The following is a 12513-nucleotide window of genomic DNA, read 5'->3' on the forward strand; positions in this document are numbered from 1 at the left end:
ACAGCGCTATTAAAATGAAACCTTCCGAGGTCACGCTCGATAATGCTCATCTAGTATTTGATAATCTATACGGTCCCCTGAAGAAAAAAAGCACACGGCCACGTTTTAAGTTTAACATAGGGGACACTGTGAGAGTCTCCAAGCACAGTCAGATATTTGACAAAAAGTACGAGCAGACATTTACGGACGAGTACTTTGTCATATGCGAACGTGTACCCAGATCCCCACCGGTATATAAATTGAGGGACGTGAGCGGTGAAATACTCGAGGGAACATTCTATGAAGCGGAGCTGCAGAAAGTCAAAATATCTCCGAGACGCGCGTTCAAGGTCGAGAAGGTTATAGGCTCAAAGACCGACAGAAAGGGGAAAAAGTGGATTTTAGTACATTGGCAGGGTTGGCCCTCGAGGTTCGATTCGTGGATACCGCGGTCGGACTTGATACAGGTTTAATTTTTTAAAAAAGAGAAAAAAAAGAAAAAAAAAGAAAATGGACGCCCGCCCCTCTTTTTACCTCACGCTACCGTCAAACTCTTGTCTCTCCATCTTCCCCGATAACCAGAGTTCGGATTACACCGTGATGCTCTCGCGACCTATAGAGCTACGGGGGCCTTACGAAGTAGCTCTGGCTGAAATCATGTATTGTTACACGTGGCGAAATGTTACACACCCGGATAATACTTTTGAATTGCGGGATACGGAGGCGGAGGCAAAGAGAGAGGCCGATCCTTTAGTGGACCTACCTTACCTTTTTCCTCGGAAAATTAAAGTGGGCTATTATGAATCTCTGAAACAGATTGTGACAGAAATCAACGCTACGTTAAAAAAATTAGGTACCGAAGTTTCCTTCTCATACAGCGAGATTACACGAAGGGTTAATATGACGGGAAACCATAAATACAAGATCCAATTTAAACCTACTCTGGCCTACATGCTGGGCTTTGAGCCGGGTCAGTGGTATAACCTAGGAGGAGGTAGCGGGTCGACCTCACCCTACCCGGGCGACATTCACGCGGGATTCTACAATATGTACGTCTACTGTAACATCGTGGAACCGCAGCACGTGGGGGAATTTGTAGTCCCGCTCCTCAGAACCGTTAAAATAGACGGTGCGTTCGGCGACGTAGTCACTTTGCCGTTCCACAAGCTGCAGTACGTACCGGTGAACAAGCAGAGCCTACAGAATTTGCATATCGAGATAAAGAACGATCAGAATACTCTGATTAATTTCTCCTACGGAAAAACGATCGTCAAGCTACACTTTCGCCCCGTTTAAAAAAAAAAGAAAACAATGGCTTACCACAATCCACAGAGATTTATTACGTATTACACCAGTCAGGCGGGACATGGGCTCCCCGGTTTTGCGGGGAGCCCCGTGATGTACGGGCGTGGGTTGGGGTCCATGCTCAGTAGGGCTTTTAGATTTGTTTTACCCTTTCTTAAGCGTGGGGTCGACATAGCGAAACCTCATTTGAAATCGGCGGTCAAAGGAATAGGTTCGGATCTCGCCAGCTCTGTAGTCAGCGGCCGTTTTACAAACACAGCTGACCCCAAGCAGGAAGGGTCGGGTCTGCTATTCCTGTCTCGGAGGAGGAGGGGGAGTAGAACGAGAGCCCTTCAGGAAAGTCGTAAAAAAAAAAAAACCTGGCAGAGTCGTCAGGATTCCCAAGTCTCGACCAGCTAAGAGAAACAAGAAACCCCCCGGGGACATATTTTAAGAGAGAGAAAACGCAGCGTAAACAAGAATGGCTCTAGCTCACCGGCTCTCGGCTGAATGTACCAAATCTGAATTGGACCTGTTTGCGGCCCCTATGACGCAATTATCCATAGATCAGACCAATTATGTAGAAATCAACCCATTAAATTCCATTACCGATCAGGATGTTTTGGATTTCCTAATACCGGGGTCGGGCAATTTCTATGTGGACCTCAACTCTACACTGCTATATCTAAGGCTCAAGATCGTTAGGGCCGATGGAGCCCCCCTGCTTGACGCCGACCCCTGCGGTATTATACAGTACCCGCTAAACGGCATATTCTCCCAGCTGGATGTGAGTCTGAACGACGTCCTGATCAGTTCTTCGTCGGCCACGCACCCCTATAGGTCAGTCATAGAGACCCTGCTCAATTTTTCTACGGATACGCTAGAGAGTCAGTTTTCGGCAGGGCTCTGGTACAAAGACGTCGGGGGCGACTTGGATAGCGTGGACGTCTCAGCGCAGGGCCCCAACGTGGGGTTACAGAAGCGAGCCGCCTTCTGTAGAAACTCTCAGGAGTTTTCTCTGATGGGTCCTATACACGCCGATATTTTTTTCAGCGAACGAATGCTGTTAAACAACGTGGATATACGCTTAAAGTTTGTAAAGGCTAAAAGCGACTTTAGTCTCATGTGTAGAAATGACACCGATTACGAGCTGAAAATACTGAGGGCCAGCCTGTTTGTGAAAAAAGTGGAGGTCTCCCCGGCGGTGTCACTGGGTCACTCGGCCGCTCTCATGAAAGCAAACGCCCTGTACCCTATAAGCAGGGTAGTCGTTAAAAATTATACGCTGCCCGCACAATCGCGGGTTTGCCCGCAGGACAACCTCTTCCTGGGCAACTTACCGCGCTACATCGTTTTGGGGATCGTGGACCACGCCGCGTTCGTGGGCACGCGAAACAGAAACCCGTTCAGGTTTCAGCATTGTGACCTGGAATTTCTGAGCCTCTCAGTCAACGGGCGACACATACCCAGCAAACCGTTCCAGCCCGATTTTAGAGCGAGGCAGTCGGTCAGAGAGTTTTACAACCTTTTCCTGGCTACAAACAGGCATTTAAAGGATTCGCCCTTATGCATCAACCGCGAGGATTTTGAAAACGGATACTCGCTATTTGCTCTCAATCTCTCCCGAGACGACGAGCTGGACGGCGGTGCCCTGTCACCCGCCATCAGCGGCACGTGCCGTCTGGATTTAAGGTTCAGAGCCCCACTACCTCGAACCATGAGTCTCATCGTCTACGCCTGCTTCGACAGCGTGATTGAAATAAACGCCAAGAGACAGGTTTTGGTGGACTTTTAATCATCATCATCATCATGAACACTCACCAGCTGGAATGCGTTTTACGGCCCCTGCTGGGGGATGCTTTTGGAGGCGTGTGGCCTAGCGATTTATTACCCACCCGCATAGAGACCAGGCCCGCTTTTCTGGTCGCAAACACGCATGACCAGAATAGAGAGGGTGAACACTGGATCGGGATAATTTTGGAGCCCCAAGAGGGTAAAGCCTCCTTCTTTGATTCTTACGGTTATCCCCCCGATTCCCCTTACTACCCAAAGAGTTTTATGAGCTTCTTGGGGAGGCACGCTACCGAAATAAGGTATAATACGCGTCAAGTTCAACATGACTTTTCTTCCACGTGCGGGGCCCACGTCGCCTTTTTCCTCTACCGGCGCTTCAAGGGACTTTCATTTCAAGAGACTATGATGTTGTACTCTGACGACTTGAGGAAAAACGACGCTCTAGTATCCGAGTTTATCAAGAAATATCACAAGTGTATTAGCCGTGTTAATGCCGATAAACTTTCAAAGCCGCAAAATGTATGTTCGTTAAAACTATTTAAAGATTGTTATGCTTGTTAGATTCATGTTGGGGAAAAAATAAAAACGTGACACCCTTTATTCAATAAATTTTACATTTTATTAACCGACGCGTTACAGGCGTTTTAATTCTTTTTCACACACGTATATAAAACACTTAATCGTTGTAATCTATCCACGGAGCATAAGGCCATAAACGATATTCTGGGGAGGAATCGCGCGCTGTGTGAGGGGTTCCCTCAAGCGGTGGTGGTGAGTCGTCAACAATACGTTTTCTACGTCTCCCGAGGTTCTGTTTCACAGGAGGGGAGGAGGGAGGCGGGGGATCCCTTCCGCCGTAATCTTTAAGATGACTTAGGGCTTTCCTGGCTTGGATGTTACCCACGCTCGTGAGGGGGATGTTTAATTCTGATATCACGTTTAAAAAGGGTTCCCAGCCTTTAGGATATCCGCCGGCGTGGGATTTAGGCTGCGATAAAGTTTTCATCAAATCTAAAATATGGGAACCTTTAATGGGTCTATCTCTGATGATGAGTTCACCCGACTGGGTCCAACGTACCGCCCCGTCGGAATCGAGCAGTTTATGCAAGATGTACCCCACGTTCTTTCTAGCCCTAGGCGCCACTTGCTGGATAACTTCCTGTACAGATTTGTCCCCAGTCGCGCCGCCGCCGTCAGGCTGTCTCCCCTCCTCCTCCTCCTCCGTTTTTTCTTTCCGCTCTGTAAGGACAATTTCTCGCCCCTGATTTTCCTCTTTTCGGGCTAGATTCAGATACCTCTGTAGCAATTGGTTGTATCTCTTCACTTTTTCATCCAGATGCATAGCCGGCTGATTTATTAAACCCTGCATCTGGTGTTCGAGTTCACCCAGGGCCGATTCCCCGATGGTATGCGGGGTCGCCCTCTGGGTCAGCGTACGCAGTTGCTGGGGGCTGAGCATAAACATTTTCTTGACTTGGCTCATGTTGCTGGAAAAGGCTAGTTAGCCGTCTTACCGGCAAACAGGCTTGTAACGAATGGCAGAGCCACTGATAAGAGCGGTAATAAGAATCCTCCTTTTTGAAGAATTGCCACGCGTTTCCTAGCGACGCTGTTTTTCTTACATGCGAAAAGTTTAATCAATATTTTCTGTTTCTTGAGTTTGGTAAATTGAGCTACGGTTAAAGGTATGCGACCTCTTATGAGATTGAGACAGATTTCGGAGAGAGCCAAAATTATGTCGTTAGATGGGTCAGCCGTAAGAATCTTTTTACGTTTCACCCCCCTCGTCCTCTGTAAAACTTTAAGGGTCGGCAGGTGTTTCCTGAGATGTTCGGACATAGCTTAGTAGTGATAAATCAATGGCTCGCCGGTAGAAAGACGATGGGTAACGACCCCGGTAATAATCCGGTCCTGAGTCGGAACTCTTCTGGGCACGTGGCTCTCAAATCGACCAATAAATAGCCGTGCGCGGGCCCTGTGGCCTCATGGTAGGCATCTAGAAAAAACTTTTTCTGCCAAGGAAACATTTGCTGAGCTAAAACTTTGATTTGCATTCTGTCTCGCACATTCTTAAACAGACAATAATAAGTCGTATTTAGGGCTATAGTCCTGCTGTACTTGCCCTGGTGAAATACGTTCTGCACCAGGTAGATGACCGAGATTTGACGGTGATGTCTGAACCTCGTGAAAGCTTCTGCCACGAGTTTGTTTTCGGACGCGCTGTCCATCAAATCATCGATGATTATCAAGGAGCCTGAGGGGAAGCGCTCCTCATCCTCCCAGCTTTTGGGAAGCCCTTGTATAAATTCAATTTCGCTGATCCGATCGCGTAGTTCATCATAAAGCGGCTGATGGGAAGCGAAACACCACACAATTTTTTTAACGGGGCCCCCTATGAAACAGTGACTCTGATTTAAAAGCATTTCTTTAGTGCAATAGGTTTTCCCCGAAGAACTTGCCCCTGCGATTATAGCCGTAAACGGGAGTTCTAAACGGTGATCAAAGTCGACCTCTCTCACGCCGCTACCCATCATTTTGCAAAAAAAAAAAAAACACACTGACGAAACGGTAAATACTGCCCTAATCTTTTAAATCTTTCCGAGGACACACACACACACACACACACACACACACACACACACACACACACGTGCAAACCACTGCTGGAGGGGTGTCAGCTTTCACAGACACAGAGTGCATGGGTAAGTTTTTAATAAAAACTCTTGTGATAAATGTACAAAACATTTCAGTACACAAGTTTGAAAATAAAAAACATCTTACTAGGAACATTTTAAAAACATCTTAAAACATCTTTCATTTTTAAAAACATCTTTGGAAAAAACTTTTCATTTTTAAAAACATCTTACTATGAACATTTTAAAAACATCATACTATGATCATTTTAAAAACATCTTTGTAAAAAACTTTTCATTTTTAAAAACATCTTACTAGGAACATTTCTCAGTTTAAAACATTTGTACATCTTACTTTGATTTTAAAAAACATCTTTGAAAAAAACTTTTCATTTTAAAACAAATGAACATCTTTGATTTTTAGAAAAAACTTTAAAAGCCCTTTTGCGATGCTGCTAGTTTTACATTTCAGTAACCAAAAGGCAGAGTTTCCCCGCTAGCCAGCAATCTGCGTTTGTCGTAGACGACCCTGACCTTTTTATCTAGAGGCCTATTAAACAGGCGAAAGCTTTTCATGTCGCGTTCGATTTTGTTGTACTGCGTCATTATAGCGGGGTTATTCCTACAACCTCCGATGTAGTTTTCAATCAATCCGATCATACTGTCAAAGTTTACCTTTTGACAGGTTTCGTAATTTAGAGTTATACCCTTACATTTCATTTGTGTTTTCCCGTTGTTGAGTCGGTAACAGTAACTTTTTGGTCCCAGCGCACCCCACGAAGCAATGTATTCGTCGGGGGCTAATTCGGACGTCAGCTCGCCCAGGTAATTGCCTAAGGTCGGGTCATATTCACCAGGCCTGCTTATGTACACGATGCTGTCGGTGTCGTGATACAGCACCCTCCGCCCCAATCTTTCCAGTTCTTTGTAAAGCGTCAACCGACCCCACGCGGTAGTTTGACACGCTATGAATATGTTAGTCTTTCCCGGCGGCACTTTGTAGGAAGACTTGAAACGCCAGCGGATGAGGGCGACCTCGTCGTTGACAAACGCGAAGCTGGAAATCTCGTACAGGTCCGAGCAGAAAAAATTAAAAAATTCCCCCGGGTCAGACACTATACATGTCTGGAGCATGTTGCTCCTCTGCGCCAGTTTACCCCACAGAGAGTTAAGCAGAAGTTTGGACACTTGCCGCTTCCCTTCATTAGACACTATCTGATCGGGCTCCAATTCGATCCCCTCACGCTCGAGATAGTTTTTTATGTACTCCCTGCGACCCACGTCATCGGTCGCGTCGTCGGGGTAGCCCGAAGCCTGCTGCTTCACTTTGAGAAAGGTTTTAATGTAATCTCTAAACAGGTCGCCGCTGGTCTGGGGAAAATGCCACACTTCGTGAATTTTAACGAGCGAGTACCCCCTGTCTAAAGCCAGATTTAGCTCCGCAGTTACCCACACGCCTATCAATGCCCGCTCTGCGTCGGAATGCCCGCACGCCCCCTCCTGTCTGTTCTCGATCGCGCACGTCCTGCACAGTGTAAACACCAGTTTCCCATTTGGCAGTCTGCTGGGTAGGACGGGGAAAAACAGCTCGCGCGGGGTGTTGACCGTGGCTTTGATCAGGCCAAAGTATTCATTCAGAGGCTTAAAATTCGAATGAATGATTTCCGGGTGCCCCACGGGGAATTCACATTTAGCCAGAGTGTACGGGTACAGCGACGTGAAATCCACGTAGCGGACGCGCTCTTGCCCCGTGACGTCGTAACGCAGGCGAATGGCCGACGTCCGACCCCCAAAAAGCGCTTCTCGCGGCCTTAGGGGCTCAGGGGGCTCAAAGTCTGACAGGAAACGCTGTACCTGTGGGTCGTCAGTTTTAGCGTGAGCCCATTCGTGTTCCCAGATGGATTCCACGTTCATATTAAACTCTTGGCGCAACGACTCGAGTTTTTCCCTTGTTTTAACGTACAGGGCACCGAAGCTCTCGCGGGTCAGGGGTCAGATATCGTGTTCGTTGTTGCAGGTAGGACAGCCGTGAAACTGACAGCCTAGAAACTCGAAAGCCCATTTCTCCCCCTCAATCTCGGCGTATCCGTCTAAGTGAAAGCGCCCCACACTCACTTCACCCCCGCGCAGCGCGTGTCGAATTTCGATGCCGCGCGCGCGCCCGATGAATTCCAGCCACTGGATGGACACGCTCGAATAACTTTTGTATTGCCTCCTGTAATCCCATACATCCGGGATCGCGATCGTATCTCTGGGCAGGAAATTTGTCCTGTAAACTAGCAACGCGGCCGAAGCGATGGTGGCCGCGGAGAAGGGATCGCAACCCGTGAGCGTTTTAAACTCCCGCAGGAAGCGCAAGCAGCCCTCTCTCAGAATCTCCACGTCGTTCTTACAGTAAGCGATCATCTCTTTGTGAAAATTAAAGGTCTGGTGCTTTACAGCGTCGTACCATTGATAAAACTTGTCGCGTTCTTTGGTGGACATTTGATCGGGCCCAAATTGATCGGGAGGGGGGTAGGGTCCCACGTAACTAAAGTTTTCCACGTCTGTGAAATGATGCGGAAAATAGCCTTTTCGCATCTGAGTCGAGCATCCCATCGAATCGGGGATTTTTCTCAACGGCATGCTTAGAAAGGAGTGACTGTCGATGTACCTCTGCTCAAACAGGCTGTCCAGGATGAGAATGATTTTATTCCCCTGCGATACCACACGCGGTTCCACGCCTTCCTTCACCATCGCGTTCAGTATGATGTAATTATCGAATGCCTTACCGTAGTGACTAATGAAACAGACGCCTCTATAACAGGGCGCCCTGAAATGTCTGAGAAACTGTAGCGCGCAGTTGGGCCCCTCGGCGGTCATTGTCTCGTTCTGATCGGAGATGGCGCAGACGTACACCGGGATATGGGTACCCGACCTCTGAGATGTTTCAAAGTCAAAAAACACATATTCGGTGGCCTTTTTACACCCCTCACCCCTTTCGGCCCGTTCCCCTATGTTAGGCTTCTCGGGTGGATTTAGATAGCAGAGATGTGGGGTGGATATGTCTGACACGGCCGTGTGGAGTTTAGCGTCGCAGATATTACATTTTTCCGCTTTACACGAGTGCGGTTTTGGGTTCTCGGGAGTGAGGTAGTATCTGAGCCCGCAGGCTTTGCATTTTCTGAACTTGTCACAGGGGGTAGCGAGCTCCCCCCTAACTGGGCAGACCCTAGGCGTACGGTGGCGCTCAAAGCAGGTGTCATTTAAACATCTGAAATTACAACGCTCACATAGTATCGCCGGTGTGCTTTCACCTTCTCTGCAATTAGTCTGACAGACGCTACAAAATTTTTCGCATTGATGAGAGTGAGGCGAATCGTACCCTTTGAAACAGCTCGGGCAAACGTACCCCACGCCTAAGAAGCCCTTTACGCTTTTAATGCCGTAAAAATGCTGATTGTGTAAAAAGAAATACACCGCCCGTCTACCGTCGCTAGGCGTGGGTGTCTGGTAAATTTGGAGATTGTTTGAATAAGGTTGTTGATAATACACCACTGCTTTGCAATCAATGATTTTCTCGAAATTGATAATGTCATTCAAAGCGACTGCGTGATCGGGGGTGAATCCCGCTTTCTCCTGTAACTCCAGGCCGAGCTTTTCAGCCTCGGCGTCAGTAAAGTTTTCGTGCAGCAGATGCGCCAAGTTTATGGCGAAACACGCGTTGGTGTTGTTATTAATGATAAACATGTGTCTGGCTTTTTTAGAAATTATTTCTGAAGCTAACATGGTCTGTAGTTTACGTTTGTTCCCGCCGCCGCGTGGGATATTTATTACGTCTACGATTACTTCTAGGTTGGAATCGTTTAAAATCTCTTGATTAGACTGTACCAGGCGATCCAGCAGCTGCTGCAAGTCTGTCAGCTCCCCCACCCCATACCGTACAATTTGCGACAGCTCGTCGTTTAAAAAGTCAGCGCGCAGGGTGACCTGTATATAGGCTCCCCATACGGCGTAAGGAATCGCCTCATTCACAATATTTTGAAACCCCTCGATTACATTTTCATAGTACTCGCGGAAATTGCCTTCGTTTCTAGGTCGCGGGATATTTAGAATCCGCCTAATCTGTACGTTATTGAATCTGCGGCGATGAAGGACCCCGTCAGGCTGGGGATCCACGTCACCGACGGCACCGCCACCTTCCTGTTGAACATTTTCAAATTGTCCCAGCCCAAATTCATTTTCAATCTCCTCAGCATCGAGAAGAAATTCCACGTCTGACAAGGCCTCCCACAATTCAGAATCCGCGGGGGACCATGCGACCTCGTCGGTGGGGGGTAGCCCCGCTTCTGCTTCAGAACCCCTTTCATTTAACATGCTTGTTAATGTCTCTAAGGATGGGAGAAAACAGGGGTCCTGGGCCAGTGTTTCAGCAGACGCCGCTGGTGGCGAGTCGTGTTGAGCAGAGTAATCCGCATCATTTTCATTATTAGCATTGTTGATAATGGCTATTTCATTTAATAAGGCTTCGGGTATAGCCGCTGGGGGTGTTGCTCCGTCCATACCTGTTGATTCTCTCGCAGATTTTCTCTTGACCGGTCGGCGTAGTCTCTCTCTCTCTCTCGTACATAGAAAAAAAAAAAAAAGAGAATACCTATTATTAGAATGTTATTTTTTAATTGAATAGCATTTTTATAACAGGAATAAAAGAAATAATATACTTACCGGGTAAGGTCTCGATGAAACTTGTGGTTCTTTGGCTGGTACAAACTTTGGTAAGGAGGAAAAGGCCCCCCGCTCGACGTAATACAATTTAATTGTCTCTGTCACCCCATATCTGCACGGTCATGTATGACAAACAAAACTATAAACAGAATTTACTGGCGGGCAAATTGTCAGACTTGATGTATGACCAGGTGGTACGGCCTTGATGATGCTACTCGTGCCTGTGTAAGAAAATTATCTGTAATTTGGGACGTATGTGAAAACAAAACTTTAAACAGAATTTACTGGAGGGCAAAAGTGTCAGACTCGATGTATGGCCCGCGTGGCCGGGTAGGGGGGCGCCTCGATGGCCAGGTGGCACGGCCCTGCAGAATTTACTGGCGGACAAATTGACAGACTCGATGTATGTCTCGACTTATGACCTTTACAAATTGGCGCCATACGCCGATGTGATACAAACGCTCGCGTGAGGAAAAAACACACGGTCAAAACTAGCGCCGAGCGTTTTTATTGGACGATAGACCCTGCACCTCCTCCTCTCATTCTTTGCTCCAACTTTACCATTTTATCCCACAGTCTCTCACAGTTTCTCTCAGACTCGCGCAGCAGCACGCCTCTCAGCTCTCCCGCATCGCTCTCTCCGAGGATTATCCAAAGCCGTGCGGACCTTTCCGCGCTACCGCACCAGTATGTGAATAAGTCCTTTGCTGATTCTCCGAAGCCCGGGGACCTTACCACGCTACCGCACACCGTACGCTCGCGCTCCATCAGGTAACCCAGCCACGCTCACTCCCGCCCGCGCCCCACAAAATAATAATAATAATAACTTATTCAAATAACACACGCTCATAAGCACTCTCATCAATATCATTTTTAAAATAATACACACTCATAAGCACTCTCCTCAATATCATTTTAAAATAATAAACATTTAAAATAAGCATTTAAAATAATAAATAATTAAATCCAAATACCATTGCATCACTAACACAACCAACCCATGCCCCCTAAGCCACAATCATTTAAAATAATAAATAAATAATTAAATACAAATACCATTGCAGCAGTTACACAACCAACCCCCGGGGAAGAAGACAAAAAAAAATATTTAAATAAATAATTAAATCCACATGCTATTGCGTCAGTTACACAACCAAGCTCAACCCACTACAACATAAGCTCCGCCCACTGAACTTTTGAACGTGACCTTTGACCCGACCTGTCATTTTGACGAAAGCGGTATTGCATCTCTCTCTCATGTAACCACTAGTCTTAAAATTAATTACATCCAATAGTACATTTTTTAGTGTAGGTAAGTAGATGGATCGATAAAATTAAATAATTATTACAAATCACAAATAACTATTACAGTCATGGCCAAAAATATTGGCACTTGTGTCAAAAAACACACCCCTTCTCCTAGAAAATTGTTGCAATTACAGATGCTTTGCTATTGTCATATTAATTTCTCTTGTTGGCACTTGAAGAAAACAAAAAGAGGAAGAAGGAATAACAGGAATCGGAGACATTCCACGCAAAAGGGCACCTGTCCTTCTCATATTGTCTCAAAAACCCAAAGCCAGTCAGAGTGGTCTGGTGGTGGTTGTACACGCAAATAGGCCATTTGATCCATGCTGATCTTAGTCTTTCTCATGATGGTGGGTAAATCTGGGGTGGCTCTTGTGGTCCTCATATGAGGTCTTTGGTGCACATTAAGTGAAGCAGATACAGGCCACCCATTGTGTACCTCTGTGCCATTTAAATGGGCTTGCAATCTGAAGAGGTCTGAGGGCACAGTGATTTAACACTGGTCCACTTTTTCTTATGGCCTTGAGCCAGGTCATGACAATATCTTGTGTAGCACTAATGACGTAATGGCATCTGCTCATGTTATCTCATAACTTGAAGCTGTTTGTGCAGCACAACCCACACGGCACCAACAAGACATTGAGAACAATCCCAGCAGCCCTCGGCTCTCTTACCCAATGCTGTTATAAGGGGACCAAACTTCTTTAAATTTCGCTTCCACAGTGGCTTTTGAAAAAAATAAGCAAATCACGCAATGCTATTGAAATTATTAAAACATAGAGATTAACAGTCAGATATGTTTTGTGATTTT

General features: G+C 46.6%; 1 protein-coding gene across 1 annotated transcript in view; it reads left to right on the forward strand.

Annotated features, from left to right (window-relative positions):
- LOC125722564 (cytohesin-2-like) overlaps positions 1–12513 on the forward strand; it is a 178490-nt gene that overhangs the window by 27747 nt on the left and 138230 nt on the right. The gene's annotated exons all lie outside the window — the stretch shown is intronic.

The sequence above is a fragment of the Brienomyrus brachyistius genome, unplaced genomic scaffold (assembly GCF_023856365.1).
Source record: "Brienomyrus brachyistius isolate T26 unplaced genomic scaffold, BBRACH_0.4 scaffold40, whole genome shotgun sequence".
Lineage (NCBI taxonomy): Eukaryota > Metazoa > Chordata > Actinopteri > Osteoglossiformes > Mormyridae > Brienomyrus > Brienomyrus brachyistius.